We start from the raw sequence: 18,232 nt of genomic DNA on the forward strand, positions 1-18,232 counted from the left end.
TATACAACTTTGGTGTATCTGTGGGGAAATGGTAACTTTGAATATACTGTTGGTGAGAATATAAATTGGTTAAAATGTCTGGGTGGACCTTTGAAAGTATCTATTGAGTTTTTAAGATAAGCTAATTTTTTAATCAAATGCCCACTTTTTGGCATGTAGGTATTAAAATTAGACACTAGGATATTTATTGTAGCAGGATTTATCATCATGCATCACTGAAATTAGACTAAATGTAGATCAGTAATGCAATGGTTATATGATAGCTGTGTATTATAGATATCCTGCCATAGTCAAAAAGACTTAGGGAGTATCTACCAGAGAGAAGAATATGACTATTAAACCTCCCTATTATTAAGTAAGAATAAATAATATTTCAGGACAATGTATAAGATGCAATTTATTTACAGGCATCTGTGCTTTCATGTACAAATGTATACACTAAAGCCTGAGCAAATTTTCTATCAATTATTTTTTAGGAAATGTCTGTGAAATAAACAGAATAAAATATAGCAGTGGCAGAGATGAGCAGTTGTATGTACTTTGTGATTTGCACTTTTTAATTAAAAAAATCTTACAGCGTATTTAAATTTTAAAGCAAAGACACAAGATTGACTTTCTTTTTACTTTGGGGATTTCTTGCATGCAATGTTCTGTGTTATTTGCAGAGCAATCGAGGTAGACATTTTTAGTGAAACCTCATTGATAACTGGAGAATTAGCTATCCACGTGAAATAGGTTTGCAAAAATAAAAGCTGTATAAGACATTAACTATTTTTATTAAAATAAATGTATTTGTATAATATCTGGACAGTGGGTTATTCAGAGTAGTTTCTAACAATGCTATTTATTTAGGCATGAAATGATTCTCTACCTAATAAAGACCTGATATAAGATACTAATGCATATCTATATATTTCTTTTCAGAGAACCACACAGAGTTTGAAAATTAGAGGAGGGAAAAAAGAGATTCAAACATTAGTATAGAATTAGAGGATAAAAATACAGGTTCAGAAGATTAGTAGAGAAGCTGCTCCTTGAATGTCTCATTGTCTCCCAGCTCCAAAAATCCTCCTGAATGAATGAATGCCTTCAGTTCTTAGGAGTTGTTCATGCCTTGTATTAATAATAAGGGTCTTCAGTAAATCCTGTTCAAGGAATCCTACAACTTACCTACTCTCACTGAAATTCCTATCATGTTTTTCCTAGCTGGTAGAAGCACATATATATCATATGAATAGGAATGATGTCTTTTATTTTTTGACATCATTAATTAATGCCCAGGAGGGACTGGGGATTTAGTTCAATGGCATAAGCACCTGCCTTGCAAGCAGGCAGTTCTGAGTTCGATCCCTGGTACCGATTAAAAAAAAAGAAAGAAAGAAAGAAAGAAAGAAAGAAAGAAAGAAAGAAATTAATTCATGCCCAGGAAGTAAAACTTTCACCTGAGAGAAAATGCAAACCTAAATTGAAGAATAATAGCACCAAGTAAAACTGTTGAGATTTTTGCAGTTTACATTGAAAGAGAGATGAATGACTGTAAGAAGATACTTTGAGATCTCCTGAAGGAAACTCTCAGGCCATTTGATATCAGAGGAAGGCAAAACATTTCTTCTTTTAGGGGTAAAGAAAATATGCTGCTGAAACAAGGACAATTACATGTTCACTAGTTACTGCTGATGGATTGAATTTCATGGTGATTCCATTTCTGAAACATGAACCGATTTCCCTGTTTGCAGCTTTGGTGAGAGCACTGCCAGCATACAGCAGATCCAGCAATGCTCTGGGAGATAGATTAGCATGAAGATAGGGCCACGGTGAAGAAGCTGTTGGCTCAGGGAACCCTGTATTTGCAACCCGCTCTTGGAATCTGAGCATTTCGCAAGTTATAGTATGAGACAAAACCTTGGCTTTCCTAGGAATTCTAAGGTAGAGGCAGGGCCACCAAGGAAGAACTTCAACCAAAGGGAAGAAGTCCAAAGCAGAAATACGTATTGTGTGATGCCGTTAACTGTGAGATTTCACGGGGTAGAAGGTGTATAATATACTTTATTTATTTTTTTATTTTGATTAATTTTATTGGTATCTTTTAGTTATATGTAATGATCTCATTTGTGTCTGACATGATATATCTTGATTCTTTTTTCTCCAGTTCCTTCTCCTCCCTTGATCTTCTCTTCCTCTCCTTGTTTACAAATTTTTATTTTCATTTCTTCCTTCTATTCTCATTTTTCTCTTCCCTTCCTCCTTCTTCCCCTCCCATCCCTTGTTCTTCTTCCTATTTGAATATTTTCTTCCTATTTCTCAGTATCTGTTGTATATTTTGGTCCTTCTTTACCCTTTCAGTTTCTCACACTAGAGAAACAATGTGATACTAAACATGTGTGTCCAATTCATTTTATTTAAGAGTATGGACTCTTTTTAATTTTTTTTCATTCTCCTTTCTTCCCTTCCACTTCCCTTCTAAAAGATGTATTATGGTTTCCAAATTAATGGTAGCCTAAGGTTCTCTTGAGCATCTTGCAGGCCTGTGCTGTGAGACCTAGCAGTGTGCTGCCTAACCTGGCCTGGGGAGTTTCAGGAAACAAAGCCACCTCAGCACAGAGTCTATTTGCCCAGATCTCAAAATACACCTTACTCTTACAGGAGTAGCTTAACCTTTTTCCATGAAAGAAACACCTAATACATGACTTTGGATGAGTACATGTAAAAGAAGGCAGAACGCATTCTCTAAACTCTTAGGAGTGGACTCCAGATGGAGGAACTTCTGCAACCTCTGACTCTACTAGGTCCATGCTGCCAGCCTGTGTCCATCTCTGTCCATGGAAATCACTGCCAGAATAGATTGAGCATCGGATACTGTCTAGGACCTGTATTGTTTCCAGTGAAAGAGAAGGGAAGAAGTCACTTCTCAAGAGCGCTGGTCCATGAGAACCACCCCAAATCCTCTAACATGAAAGTATCAAGTCAAGATGTAGAGACTTGAACGTACAGTGATTCAGATGAGGAAGTGGAGGACAATGGTGACTTAATTTAGTACTTGTTTCTTTGCCAGAACCAAGTATCAAAAGCAGCCTCAGGGCTCAAAGCTGAGGTCTTTTAACTACATTCCCTTCCTTCTCCTGCACAAGCGGAAGCAGCCCTGAAGTAGGTCAAGGGGATTCTTCGAGACAGACACATGGCCAGGCGTGAGGTTAGGGCAATTCTGTGCTTCAATCAGTGACTGATAGTAAATCTGGGGATGAAATGTGGGTACAAAACTTTCTGTCTGGAACTGAGTGAAATAGGAGGATAAAAGCCAAAATTGGAATATTAAATTGAGATGCAAATATTTGTGACATAGTGTATGTATGCCTGATAAAATGGCTCTTCTTATAGAGAACAATATAATTGTGCTTCAGTGTAGGTAGTTTGATTGTCAGGAAGCAATAAAAATATGCTTGGCTTATGGGAAGAGTATATTTGAATTCAGCTTAAATTTGGCATTTCTTTTCCATGATCTGGTTTTCATTAACAGCCACAGAGAGATAGTTATTAAGTAGTATGTTAAAAAAGAACACTTCTTGTACTATAATAGAAGTGTTTTAACCTAATTACTTAGCTAATTTATTAACAAGTTCAATATACTTTTATTGCATGCCTGTTTTCTTCCAAATACTGTGTTGGACACAAAACAGTGAACAAATGGTACTAGTCCCCATCATTATGGAATTTTTAGTATAGCAGAGTTTAATATAATAATACAATCCTCCTTCTCTGAATCTTTTAGATAACTTCTTATATGGTATATTAGATGAATGCATAGTAGGAATGTAAACCAGAAAAGACAGAGATGCCCAAGATAGATGAAAAATATTTTTTTATCTCCTCTTTTGGAGATATCATTGCACAGCTTTTGATATATTTCATTTCAATCATTTTATTTGAGGGTATGACGATCTATGTGTTGAGACTCATATATCTTTATCTTCGTGTCTCTGCACTGTCTAGCCTTCTATCTATTCCTGAGCATATATAAACACACATATGTATACACATGCACGTGAACACAACAACCATTTTTAAATTAATTATAATGGGATTATTTTTGGGAAAATAACATTCACCTTCAGATTTTAGAAGTCCAGTGTATTAATCAATGCTTACTAGAGTTGATTGCCGAAGAGTGCAATAGCTCTGTCCCTGCTAAAGATGTGAAGAATCCAGCCCAGGTCCTGGATCTAAATAGCAATGACCCATGTGTGTCCATCCCAGGACTAGAGTCCACAGCAATGTTGTGTGCAAGTCCACACCAGGAGGCTGAGGAATCCAGGATGAAAGACTGAAGGATCTGCTCTGGGAAGTCCAAGGGCCCGCGCAGGAGGACAGACCATCTGTGCAGGCTGAAAACCGATGCTGGTACCAAAGGAGCCCATGCCAAGAACCAGGAGTCACACAAGGCAACGATCAGAGTGCCTGGCCGAAGTGTTCCTGTCAAGGGCTAGAAGACACACTCAGGGCCAAGATGAGGACCAGAGAGATTTCCAAGAGAACAACAGTCACCCTCAGTGAAGACCAGTGCTCAGAGGAAGAGAAGAGCTGAAGCTTCTCCGAGGGAAACCACCACCCAGTCCTCCCCTCCTGATCACCTTTCCTACTGTTCCCCAGAGTCATGTTCCCTCCGCACAGATGGCCTTACCACCCAAGGAGAGCATCAGTCACCCACCACACCCAGGAATATTTAAATCAAAACTCTGACCTCCTATCCAAAGCAAAACTTCTCTCCTTCACCTGCTCAGCCTGCTTTTCACCCATCATGGCTAAGACTTGGAATGGGAAAGGGAGTATACTTTTACCATCTCCTTTCCTCATCCTGCTGTTCTACTCACAACGATTCAAATAAAGGAAAGAACATTACACAAAAAACACACCAACTCGTAGATGACTACACTCTAGATGATTTTAGGTCCTTCTTGATAATTATTCCTTATTTTGTTAGCTATGTGCTCCAATTTGGAAGAAGCTCATATATTTATATAGTTTTTGAACTATACACACACACACACACACACACACACACACACACACACACACACCACTAGCTCAGCTTGACACTGTTCTACAGTACAGGTATTTGTCTGACCGACTGCCTAAGATGCCCTTCCTTTCTATACTCAAAGTGCCTCATTGAAACCTCCAAAGGCCCTACTATTGTCTCTCTAGGATGGAGACACAGCCATAGCCCTGCTTAACCCCCAGGAGCCTTATACTTCTCTTCCCTGCTAAGGAGTTGAAGTACGAGCCATGCTTTGTGATGGTCCTTTGACCTTATCTTGGAAGTTCAAGTGACTCCAGCTTGTTGCCTGCTTCTAATTTCTGCAACTGAGAAGCAGGGTCCAATCATCCAAATTCAAGAGAGATACTCATAAAGGCCTGACCTTTCACTTTCAGGTTCCAGGCTGCCATGGCCAGGGCCTCCATGGAGTAGGGGACTGTGAGTGATGATTGTCTCTGTCTTTTGGGAATCTTGCCTTTCTATTGCTGGTTCTTTTTGGACTGCTTACGGGAAAATTAGAGGAGGAGGAGGAAAATGGGTCTTAATTTCCTTTTAAGGGTGATTACTCTTTTCTCTCAAAATTTGAACTTTAGACTTTACTTAAGTAGGTTAGAGGTAGGATATAGGGGTGGGTAGTGCCGGACTAGTTCTGTTTCTTTTCACCAAATCCTACATGGAGCGATCTAGTAACTTTCTTTAGAATTTGAGCTTATTTATAACCCATTGTTCTTAGTTTTGGGACTTCAGCCAAAACTCTAAGACATTAACAGGAAAAGTTCTATTCAAACTCCTGTGTGTGTGTGTGTATATATATATATATATATATATATATATATATATACATACATACATATATATATATGTATGTATATATATATATATTATGAAGTGCTTTTATTAGTTTTTTCACTGTTATATGCATTTAATCATAGTATTATATTTTTTAAAATGTAATCTTAATAGTTATTTATTATTTAATTACATAAAGGTATCATAATTTATTTTCCTTTTAATTTTTTCTATGCTTTGAAATTCAAATGTTCTGCAAATCTCACCTGATGAAGGCTTGGTTCACAGCTAGTTTCTCTACTGCGGACAGTGGAAGCTTTCAAAAGTGGGGCTGAGTGGGAGGGAGGGAGATTCCAGGGGCCATGCCTAATTGGACCCTGGGCCCTTTCTCTTCTTAGTGCTTCTTGTTTGCCATGAGGTAAGCAGCCTTTCTTGACACATGCTGCCATGATGTTCTCTCTTACCTCAGGCCAAGTGACCATGAGCTAAACCGTCTACAGCTGTGACTGAAAATAAATCTGTCCTTTAAAGGAGGATGATTCATTTAAGTATTGTCATATGTATATATATATATATATACATATAAAATGATATGATGTATATATGATATATATATTTATGTAAAACCACTTCTAATCCTGCTGATGTTTGATATCATCATTGTCATGGCTTGTATCTAGATTTCTGCCCAAAGTTTCATACACTGAGATGTGAGGTTTTTAAGAGGTGACCGGATCTATGGTGTGTAATACTGGAATTAATTGTGCAGTGAGAGGATTAAGAGTGCATGATTCCTAACTTAGTCCACTGAATTGGTAAGCATAGTTCTAGGTAAAGATAATTAGAAAGCGCATCCTGGATGTGAGTGGCAGCATCCAAAAGGTGGGTAGCCTGGAAGGATTAAAAGGGAGAGGAAGGTGCCTGCTGCTTCCATTGCTGCTTGCTGCATCCCTGTCTTGTTTTTTGTCTTTTTCCTTTTTATCAGTACCAGGGATTGAACTCACGACTGCCTGCTTGCAAGGCAGGCGCTTATGCCTCTGAGCTAAATCCCCAGCCCCCATCCCTGTCTTTTGCTGGCTCTGACTATAGACTGAAACCGATGCAAACTGTGAGCTAAATAGACCTCTCCTCCTTTAATTTTGGGTGTTGTGTATTTTGTCTCAGCAACAAGAAAAGTAACCAAGATGGTCATATACTGTATTTGTCTTATCTCTCTATTTGAAAGAATATTTTAAAAACCCATCTCCATTAGTATAAAATAGGTTAGCAAAAATGATCAACTCCTTGATATCTATCTTATCTGAACCTACCAAGTGGTCTTCAGCCAGAAATGAACTAGGTGAAGTGGCAGACACCTCTAGTCCCAGGTACTGAGGAGGCTGAGGTAGGAGGATTGCTTAAGCCCTGGGGCTTAAGGCCAGCCTTGACAACACAGTGAAACCTACTTTTTAAAATAAATAAAAACAAGTGAAGTCACAACAGTATTTCCAAGTCTTACTAGTGATAGAATACTAGTGTTCTGAAAAAGTCACTCTCCTGTTTCTGCCCTCTTAATTATTAATGGATACCCTTTACAGTGAAATACACCTCAGGGCTATTGCAATTCACTAGAAATTGTCAGGAAAGTTGACCACCATGAAGTTGGCTTCACCCTGACTCCTGCCATGTCTCTGCCTTTCAGTCACTTCAGCATAGGTGAGGTGAATCCCCTGTCATGCTGAAACTAAACCTCTTCTCTTTTAGGTTGTGAGTGTCAGACATTGTGTCTCAACAACAGCAAGGTTGATTAATATACTGTGAATAGGACATGGAGAGGTTCACATGGTGAAGAAACGAAGCCTTTTGAAATAAATCTTCCACATCTTCGAAGAGGATCCTTTAATTTCTCCAGAGATTGCAACCTGAACCCAGAACTTGTCTGTGACTTCTTGAGATGTTGTGAACCAGAAACACCTAGCTAAACTATCAAACTAGATCCCTAACTCAAAGAATCTAGGAGGACAAAGTGTTTGTTGTTTTAAACTGTCCAGTTTTGGAGGAGTTTATTATACGATAATGGGTAAGCATTACAGGATAGATAATAAACATGTAGGCTATAAAGACAGAATAATTTTCAACTCTGTGTCCCACCACTTATATTGTAACAAACTTTGTCTTTCCTTTATTTAATAATTGTATCCTATAACATAATTTAAGTTATTATTAGTATTCTGTAGCATAAATACAACAAATTTCACTGGATCCCAATACTATACTTTAAGTACTTAGGATCTAATTATTGTTCATAAATAACCTTGATCAACATCAAGTTATATAGTTTGGATTCTTCATTTTAAACAATAGAAACTTTTTCTTAGTAAATAAAACAAAAAAGATTCATTAAAAAGCTATTTGATAAAAAATTAGATCAATATAAAAAGTTATCAGCCATGAAAAATAAGACAGAGTATCACATGAAATGGAAAAAAATGACACACTGCATATTTCTCTGGAGTCCAGACAGCAATGGGAGACATCAAAATAGTGGCATAGAATCTGTCTGATGAGTGAATGAACCACCTGAAAACCTTAAATGTGGGTGTCACACCACCACCACCATCCAGAGGTCTCTCTATTATCGATGCCACAGCAGCTCAGGCACCATGTTTCAGCACCATGATTGCCAGAGAGGATTCTCTTGGTTTCTGCCACAAGTGTGGGGTTGATGAACGTGATGGGAATAGCCCTGTTCTCTATCCTATGCTTTGCAAAAAAGAAGAGAAAAGAGAATCCTTAAGAGTTTGCATTTCTATACTGGGAGAGTACTTCTGTCTCTCACTCAGATGGATGTCTAGATACAGCAGATTGAAGACATGTCCATTGAAATCCATTTCAGCACGCAAAGCCTTCTTCCAGTAATTAAAAATCCCCCCTCTATTTAACAGAACTAATCTGCATGTATCCAAACTGCACTGGCTTCCTCTAAGGGAGCAACGCAGGCCCCATTCATTACCTTACTGTGATAACCCAGTTTTCTTCTAGCTCTTTCACAATCATTTTAATCCTTCTGATGTTCCAAATTAAAAAGCTATTCAGCCCCAACATGCCCTATGCAAAGTAGGAGAAAAGAATAAGGAAGAAGAGAGAAGTTAAAAAAAAATATCCCATTTGGCAAGGAAGAAAATATAAGATGTCATCTCTGCTTGCTTTTCTGTAAGTGGCCATGCTGTTGCTGTTGACACTACCACTTTCCTCCTCTCTGTTCATTTCTTGTAACTTTTAAAATTTAGCCAACACTCCGAGGGGTCAAATTGCTATCCTGAATCTCCTATCTCAGACATTTAGTCTTAAGAGTCTATTAAGCCTTTGGCTGTCTCTCTGACATCGATGCCATACTCTTCAAATTAATTTTATCAATGAACAAGTCTGTACCATGAAACACCCCAGGACATTCTTTGAACTCCATCTATGTTTCTTACTTTCTTATTTGCATAGCTGTAATTATAATTCCTTTTGACAGTCGGAATCAATAAAAAAAATCAACACTATGATCCTCTGTATAGCTTGTTTGCTTACTGGCATGAAGAGACTGAGTAGGCCAGGTGTCACCATCAACTTACCAGTTAATAGCACCATTGTTGAGTGTCTGATACATGAATTCCTGCTTTGGTTATTAAATCAGGCAAAACAAAACACCCAGGGTTTCTTTAACAGAAAGCTAAATTTTATGAGTTTCTGTATCTGCATAGGACCTTCTAAAGTCCCAGTTTTTCAGTCCTACTCCCTGAGTGAGTTGATCATAGACAAATTATTCATGATATTTTAGAATCTCATCAGTCTTATTTAATGCATCCATTTATATTTGATGATAGAGCATTTTGGGACACATCTGATTTCATAGACAGGTACATCACTCCATCGAATTTATAATGTGAGCCAGACATGGTGACATACCCCCATAATCCCAGCGTTTGGGAGGCTGAGGCAGGAGGATCACTGTGAGTTTAGAACCAGCCTGAAGTACGTAAAAACTAATCTGTGTCAAAAAACCAACAAGATGAATCAACAAACAAAAACAACAACAAAATCCTTTCCTAGATTTATAATGTGGAGTTCCACTGGTCATGTGTTTAGTTGTAAATAGGTACCAGGTTTAAGTCACAATGTTATACAAAATGAGCCTAGGCACTTGAGAAAATCATAATGACATGTCCACAAATTATAAAGGTTTCTGTTGCAATTACCCTTCTGGAGTTAGATGTCGGTTTAGCCACTGGAATAACGTTGAATTTTATGGGTTTCAGGGTAAAGTAGTGGAGCTGCCTCCACTACAGTATGGTTGACTGAAGAGTCCTTCCTCATCCTTGGTTCCCTTTACAGGGTCTCATAAATGCCTAGACTACAGTGACAAAAGCAGTCATACGTTCACTCCCAAGTTGAAATGCCCAAGTGTTAATGCACTTTTGTAGTGAAGCCCTATCATTTCCTTTGTATGGGGTTAGCAACATCTTTCAGAGGAATTAGTATTAGATATTTCTATTTTTGTGATTTTATCTCCCATCTTTTGGCACATGTAAATTTTACGCAGGTGCATTTTACCTCAGTCTTTCCATTTTGTATTCTTCACAGCCTCTAAGGTATTAATAGAATGAACCAGAATAACATCTGTGGGATGGTAAGATAATCCATTTCTCTAAAGGGAACCCAGCTTATCACCTATGAAGACTGACGTGACGTGGAATTTCCCAAATACAGAAAGTCCCAAGAGAGTGACACATGTCTGTTATGATAGTGAGTGATTCTTTTTAGGTCTGAATTTACAATCAGAGAGAACTCAATCTCTTACTGATTTGAATGAGGCTGAGCAGTACAGGATTATGATACCCAGACTCTTTAAAAAGAGACTTTTAATTAAATGCATCATGCAAACACAAAACCCAGCATACTTCTTAGCACTTTTATCCTAGCTTGACCTTAGGCATGCTGCAAAGCATACAGTTGGGTTTGTTTTGGTGTGGACGACTGTGAATGTTTCTCATAGACTCAAACTTCAACAACACTCAGATTCCCTGGGCTTTTGTCTGAGGAAATTTTGGACAAAGCATTTAGAGAAGGGTGTAAGAGCTACTCTAGAAACCAAACCTATATTGCTTTGACACTTCATTGATGATTAGAGTGTGGCATGGGGGCAGTCCCAGTTTCTTGTTCCTGTAAATATGATGAAACTGACAACAGATTTGTCAGTTGTCTATCCTCATCCTGAACTCTGCTTCCAATTCTCCTGTTTTGTCTGCAGATCCTTTATCTTCTTATTTGCCTAACACAGTCACAGGAGTTTCACTGTCTCCCTTCATTTATATTTTCCAGGCTGAAGACATTTCAAGGGTAATTACATAAGCCCAGTTGCAAATGGTTAACAAATAACACTCGGGGTATGTCATATTTAAAACACTTTAAATTCCAGTTGTCTTAGTTTGGGCAGCTCAAGGAGATATCAAAGATTTGGTGACTTTATAAATATTTACTTTTTCGACTTCTGGAGGCTGGTGTGTGTGGGGGTGTTGTCTAAGAGAGAGGAGACAGCAGCTCCAGTATTTGGTAAGGAATTCTTCTCATTTCCTCTGGTTCTCAGACAACTATCTTCTCATTCTATTCCCTCATTTCACACAGAGATAGAGATAGAGATGGAGATAGAGATAGAGATAGAGATAGAGATAGAGATAGAGATAGAGATAGAGACGGAGGGGAGCAGAGAGGGGAGAGGAGAGAGGGAGAGTGATCCTATCTCTTGATAAGGGCTCTATTCTCCAGATCTAATTAATTGCCCAAATTCTCATCTCCAAATGCAATCATACTGGAAGTTAGGTTTCAACATACGCATTTTGGGGTAGATACAAATTTTTAGTCTTACCACTAATTAGTAATATATATATATATATATATATATATATATATATATACTAAAAGACATAGGTACAATATTTTATTTTCTGATGGATGAGTTCTAGGTTATTTTGTGCTACACTTACACGTACATGTATGTGCTCATTTCAGGATGAATTCTTTTGTTAAAGTTATTGGGTCTAAACTGCTTATAATATTTACAAGAGGCTTGAGTAAACAAAGAAACACTTGAGTTAAATTTATAACTCAAGTATACAAAGAACTAATTTCTTTATGTCTTTCCTAACATTAAATGCTACCAACAATCTTTGTCAAGGTAAGAGACATTATTTTAAAATGCGTATTTCATTCATTAGTAGTGAAACTGCATGTCACATGTTTCTTATACTGGTTTTGCCATTTTAAAATTGAGGTTTATGTCTTTTTGATTTCCAAAAACTTTTTGTATATTAATATTAAGTATTTACTTATAATTTACTTTTAAAACATTTCCTTTAGTTTTTAATGTGACTATAATTAGAATATTTTAAATGTAGTTATAATAATGTATTAAAATTTTCTTTAATATGGGCTGGGGATTTAGCTCAGCGGCATAAGCACCTGCCTTGCAAGCAGGCGGTTGTGAGTTTGATCCCTGGTACCACTAAAAAGTTAAAAAAAAAAAAAAAGATTAAAAAATTTTCTTTAATAGTTTTTGCCCAGGTTGATAGGATACCTTGGAAGCTTTTACTGTGTTAAAATTGTGTAAATACTCCCTTATAATTTTTTATAAAACTTTAAAAATGTAAATATTTTTTCCAACCTAAGTAATTACTTGAGAATAGCAATCAAAAAATGGACTTTTCTGGCTCCATTTATTAAATAGGTTATCCCTTCTCCACTGACTTGCAGGACATCCTATGCTATAGAGAATTCTTCTGCATAGTAGTATTTGACCTGTTTATAACCATACTTTACATTTGCTTTGATTCTGTTCCTCTGCACTGTTTTGTTTCTTGGAGATATTCAAAATGTTTCCTATGTTACACTCTATTCTTAATTTTATTTTATTTGATTAGAGAAAACACTGTTTTTTGAACAATGTTACTTTCTTATTTTAGTGAATTTGTCAAAATTATTGAATCTGGTGTCTTGTTTCTAAAATATTACTATTGCATTGCTTTGAATTAGCATTATATTCTTGTGTAAAATAAGGGTTTATGGCATTTATATTCATCTCATAACTTTATTAAAAATTCTAATACAGTTTTAACTGTGTTTAACTAGTTTCAAGGCACTGGGTTGCCCCAAAAGGTACAGTAGCTTGTGTTCTTTTATTCATTTTTCTTTTTTTATTGGTACCGGGGATCGAACTCATGACCGCCTGCTTGCAGGCAGGTGCTTATGCCGCTGAGCTAAATCCCCAACCCTGTAGCTTGTGTTCTTGAAATCTCTATTTTGATTGTTATGTTAGTGAGCTGAAATTATGTTTGGAAATATGTTTTATTCTCCAAGAGTCAAACAGAAATATCTTTTGTTTACTTTTACAGAGACACCCATGAACATACACACAGTTTATGTTCATAATTCTGTTGTGTTGCTAGTATGCAAGCTCATATCTTAGGTGATTACTGGTCTTTGACGTATTTAAAATTTTTCCCTTAAAAAGTGTGTGTCTCTTGTTAGTATGGCTCTGAAATTTGATTCATTACTCCATTACTCTTGTGTACCATTCATTTTATCTGAGAGAGTGTGATTTGCTATGCAACTTATGGAATATCTTTGATTGTAGCACTCATTTAAGATAGTTATTTTGATACATACATAATTATTAACTATTACATTATTTTGCCACTTTGTGTCTCTAAGTATATATGTAAGAGTTTTCAAATTATTGAATATGCTATTTTCTGCCTGTATACCTGCTCTAGATCTTTGCAATTTATGCATTTCAAGAATTTAGTTAATTGGCATCCATTCACTAAACTGTCCTGCAACATGAAGAGGGGTTATACAGTTACATCCTTGATTTTCTCGTGTGTTTAAATGTTTTGCTTTTCTCCATTAATTTTCATTTGAATTCACTGGATTCTACGTTAACTTTTCAGGCTTGTGCATCTCATTATAGGTTTGATTGTTCTGTAGTTTTCATGATATTCTGTATCATGTTGACTACAATGTAGATTTCAGTTCTTTTCTTGAAATGCTATTTTCTCACATCATTCACTATTTCATAACTCAAAGCTTATCCCTTGATCCTCCCTTTGTATTTGGATTGTGCTCAGTTTTATTTAGTCTATGCCATATTATTTCATTTGTTACTCTAAGTAGAGTGCATGCTTTCTGGACATTTCTGATACTTTAAAGTGATTTTTTCTTATACCCCTAGTCTTCTGTACCTTATATGTATCTTTTACTTCTTTTTATGTAGAATCCCTACAAGTTTCCTATAATCATCGTAAGTGTATATTTGCCATCTTTAAATGAAAATACAATTAATTCAAGCCCAGTATAGCTAGCCCACCTAGCTCGTAGTGACTGGACATCATTTGTTGGATCTTAAGCTAACATTTGGATGATGTGCCAAAGTAACCAGCTGATTTGAGTGGGTCAAAAGATTAAAGCAGCCCCCTCTTGCTGAGCATAATCTCCTACCATTTATACCGTGTTTAAGAAAGGTAATTTTTCATAAATAACTCAAGGAATTATGCATTTATTTCTTTGTTAGAAATGATATGCTTAAAAATTCAATCCTCTGAATTACTCTTAGAGATTGTATTGTCTTTGTCTCTCCAATTTCTGGCTTAATATTCCACTGCACATCACCTCTCTGCTTTAAATCTAGCCATTGTTATATATTATTGAAACTGTTGTTCACTAATAGAAAGCAGAATGAGTGTGAAAGGGAAGTGAATGAACTGATGAGTACCAGAATTATGGAAAATGGTTCTCTCGCTGTGATCTTGCTATTACTGTTGCAACCCTGAATCTCTTTCTGTAGCATGGGGGTAGGTGCAGTGTTCTCAGAGATAGAATATGTGTATAAATCAGTAGGTAGGAAAAGATCACTGTAAGTCATGTTGATTGCACGAGTGGACTGCTGTAGGGAAGGATCTGTACATAAGAATGAGAGAAAGAGGCTGAGGAGGTCTGGACATTTTATGTACCTGAGTGTAACTATAGAATTTACTTTATTCTCATTAAGCCATTCATATATTCAAAGTAGGTGTGAGATATGGTGGGACAGGAAAATGTCTGGCAGTGATTTGATTGGAACAAGAGATTTCTTTTAGGAAACCCTATAGGAAACCATTGCAGTGGTCTAGGTGATAAAAACAAAACAGTCTGATTTAAAGGCAGGTCTGTAACATGGAGGGCTATATTGGTTCCAGAAATCCTGAAGAGGGAAGATGAATGGAAGAAGAAGCAAAAGAAAAAGAATAATCTGGGACCACACGTTTAGCTCAGCAGTATAAATGCCTGCTTGGCAAACGCTGATCATGAGTTCAATCCCTGCACAAACACACACAAAGAATTATCTAGAATGGTTCTTATTACTTAGTTAATACTGCGGACCCAGTGTCTGTGATAATGAAATAAGTTACTTTAGTGAGGGTGGATTATGGAATGATTATGATGAGTTCATTTTTGGAATTTTATTAGTAATTTTATGCAGATAGTTTTCTACAGAGGCACTGATAACTTTGGTAGAACAACAAAAGTATTCCAATGATAAAATGAGGTAAGTTTATAGTAAACATGTCCTGCCACCTTGAAATGTTTGAGTGTGAATATGTTATTGCAAAGGCATAGATGAAGGGGAAAAATTAACTAGAAATATCAGTATTTAGATCAGTGTTCAGTGGCTGGATGGTGGAGTGAGAAGGGTTTAGCTTTGGAAGGCAGGAAATTAATATTCTTGAATGTGCTTTACTCATTAACAACAGGATTTAAGGCAAAGCACTTCATTTGGTTCCTCAGCTCCCTATTTGTAAAAGACAGAAAATATCACCTTTCAATTATTTCACAGATAACATCACCTTTCAATTATTTCTAGACTTGAACTAGATAGTTGATATGAAATTACTTCCATATGCTGGCTCAATATCTGGAGTGATGAGAAACAAAATATTAGATATTTGTTAGAAACTTCAAAATTATAGGAAAAATTTTAGTGGGCTACTGCATGATGTAGATAAGACTAACATTTTTGTACATTTGAATGCCAATTCTGATGACAGAATATATTTAATTTAATTTTTTACCTATAATAGTTTAGCTTTTAGAGTATTATGAATTTTGACACACACAAATAGAATAAAGCTAAAGGCAATTCTTATTACCAAATAGAATTTTTTGCAATCAAATTTTAATTAGCATTTTTCTTTATTAATAATACAAGAAACAAGAAAATAGGTTTGCATTCAATATTAATATAATCTCAACTTCTGGCTATGATTACATCATAAATATCACAACCAAACTTCTTACAGAACTAAATACAGTGCATTTTCATATTCTTTCAAACAAGCTCACATAATTAAGAAAGTGTTTTTCAAATGCAATAGAATTATCTCATTTACTCTGCTGTATTTACATATGTCTTTCATGAAGACTTATTTGGCAGTAAATCTAGCTGTTCTTTAAATAAGCATACCAAAATACTTCCTTAGAGTCTAAAGTTCTGCTAAGAAGGAAAAAATCCACACCAATTTTGCTTCTGAAAAGATATTATCACTGCTCTTTTTGTTGGTCTAGAGACAAAATACTGGAGAAAATGGAATTTTACCAAGAGCAAGTTATGAATTGTCTTCCACGGAGTTTTATCCTACAGCTTTTCATAAGCCAATAAAAATTAATGGATTAGAAAAAAAAGAGCTGTAACTGTTTGCCTCAAAGTATTTCAGAGTAAAGAAACTGATAATTATTTACCCAGTGGCAATCCCAGGTAAGTCCCCTCCAGCAGAAATCCAAATAAAAGAACTCAACATGATGAATTGTGTTTACCATAGAAAACTCCAGACATTCAAAACTGAAGGCAAGCTGGCCTCACATCTAATCGGCAGGTATTACTAGCTAGTATCCATTTACAATCACTGTTTAGGTGAATTTCATTAATAAACTTAAATTTTTTGGTGTGCCAATGTTTCATGGAGATTCACCTCTAACTGTGTTAGTGAAAACAATGGAAGACATTTTAACAGCTGAATGATTTTTGAGGATAATAACCATCTAGCTTCTGCTTGAGTATAAAGTACAGTCCTGGGGTTTCCAGGGAATTAATCTAGCGGTTTAGAGACAGTTTCTAGTGTCAGACTCTTGGGTTTGAATCCTGGCTGGGGCATTTTGTCACTATATGACCTAAAGCATGTTATAATTTTTCTATGTACTGCAAGTTTCTCATCTATAACATGAAAGAACATAATAGTACCTACCTCATAGCTGTTGAGGAGATTATGTGAGTAATATGAAATGTTAAGAACAGTTCCTGCTATATACTAGGTGTTAATATTTATAAGATACTGCTACTATTGTTGACTCCAGAGTTGTTATAATATAAGGGAAACAATGAGAAAATACAAAGTCTGGGGGCAGAAGGCACCACTGATAGAAGTTTACCAAATTACTCTGAATGATGCATCCTTTCTTTTTGTGTGGGATCAGTCAGAAAACTGAGTGGTGGAGGTGAGGGTGGGAATCACTATATCCCTGGTGACCTAAACAGAATCTTCAGTCTTTTCTTACTGGAAACATTCGCTCTCAAGCAAATCCCTTCTCCCCCATTTCTGCCCCCGCAATCTTGCAAAACCCACATGCCTCAGTGGAGAAATACATGTGCCAAGTATGAAATTTTAAAATTCAAACCCCTTTGATTTTTTGCATACACATAAATTCTGGCAAATTTTGATGCTGGTAAAAACACAGTTTTTACTTGTTGGAATGTTATTATCACTCCAAATGATTGAACAGATTTTTTCAGGCTTTCTAAATGTAATTCATTTCTGAGAAGACAATAAGGATGAAGAATTTCTCAAAGGTTATGCTGGGGGAAGCTTAGAAAGTACTGAATGTGTGCACATATCCAACCAAAAAGAGTTTATTCTCATCCTTAATTTGTTATTTTATGTACTCCTATTTTTACAACTCCCAATGAGACAACACAGGCTTGCTAAATGAAGAGAGTTTCAAGTAGAAGCTATAAACTCGCATAACCCACTATGATGGATAATTCTATATGTCAGTTGTAGCAAGGCAGTAGCACTCCATTATCCAATCAAACACTAACTTCAGTGCTTCTGTGAAAGTGTTTTGAAGATGTGGTTAGCATGGACTTCAAGTAGGCTGTCCTTGATAATGCAGCCCTCATTTGATCTCTTAAATCTCTAAGAACAAAGCTGATGTCTTCCTGCAGAAGAAATTCCACCTGTGAACACGTGTCAGCTGAGCAGCCTGCAGCCTGCTAACCCATCCTACATATTCTGAACTTGCCCAGCCAGACCTCACAGCCACTTGATACATTCTTTCAATTCATTTTCTAAGATCGGTATC

General features: G+C 36.4%; 1 long non-coding RNA gene across 3 annotated transcripts in view; it reads left to right on the top strand.

Annotated features, from left to right (window-relative positions):
- Positions 1–18,232, top strand: part of LOC134470359 (uncharacterized) — a 212,953-nt gene that overhangs the window by 141,150 nt on the left and 53,571 nt on the right. The window contains exon 4 of one of the 3 annotated variants that reach the window (XR_010039208.1): positions 7,565–9,572. The exons of the other annotated variants lie outside the window; for them this stretch is intronic. This is a non-coding gene — a long non-coding RNA (uncharacterized LOC134470359). Of the gene's footprint in view, positions 1–7,564; positions 9,573–18,232 lie in introns of those variants that run through there. 3 annotated transcript variants of the gene reach the window in all.

This window comes from Cavia porcellus, unplaced genomic scaffold, assembly GCF_034190915.1.
Source record: "Cavia porcellus strain 051 isolate PalLab524CR breed Dunkin Hartley unplaced genomic scaffold, mCavPor4.1 scaffold_14, whole genome shotgun sequence".
Classification (NCBI taxonomy): Eukaryota; Metazoa; Chordata; class Mammalia; order Rodentia; family Caviidae; genus Cavia; species Cavia porcellus.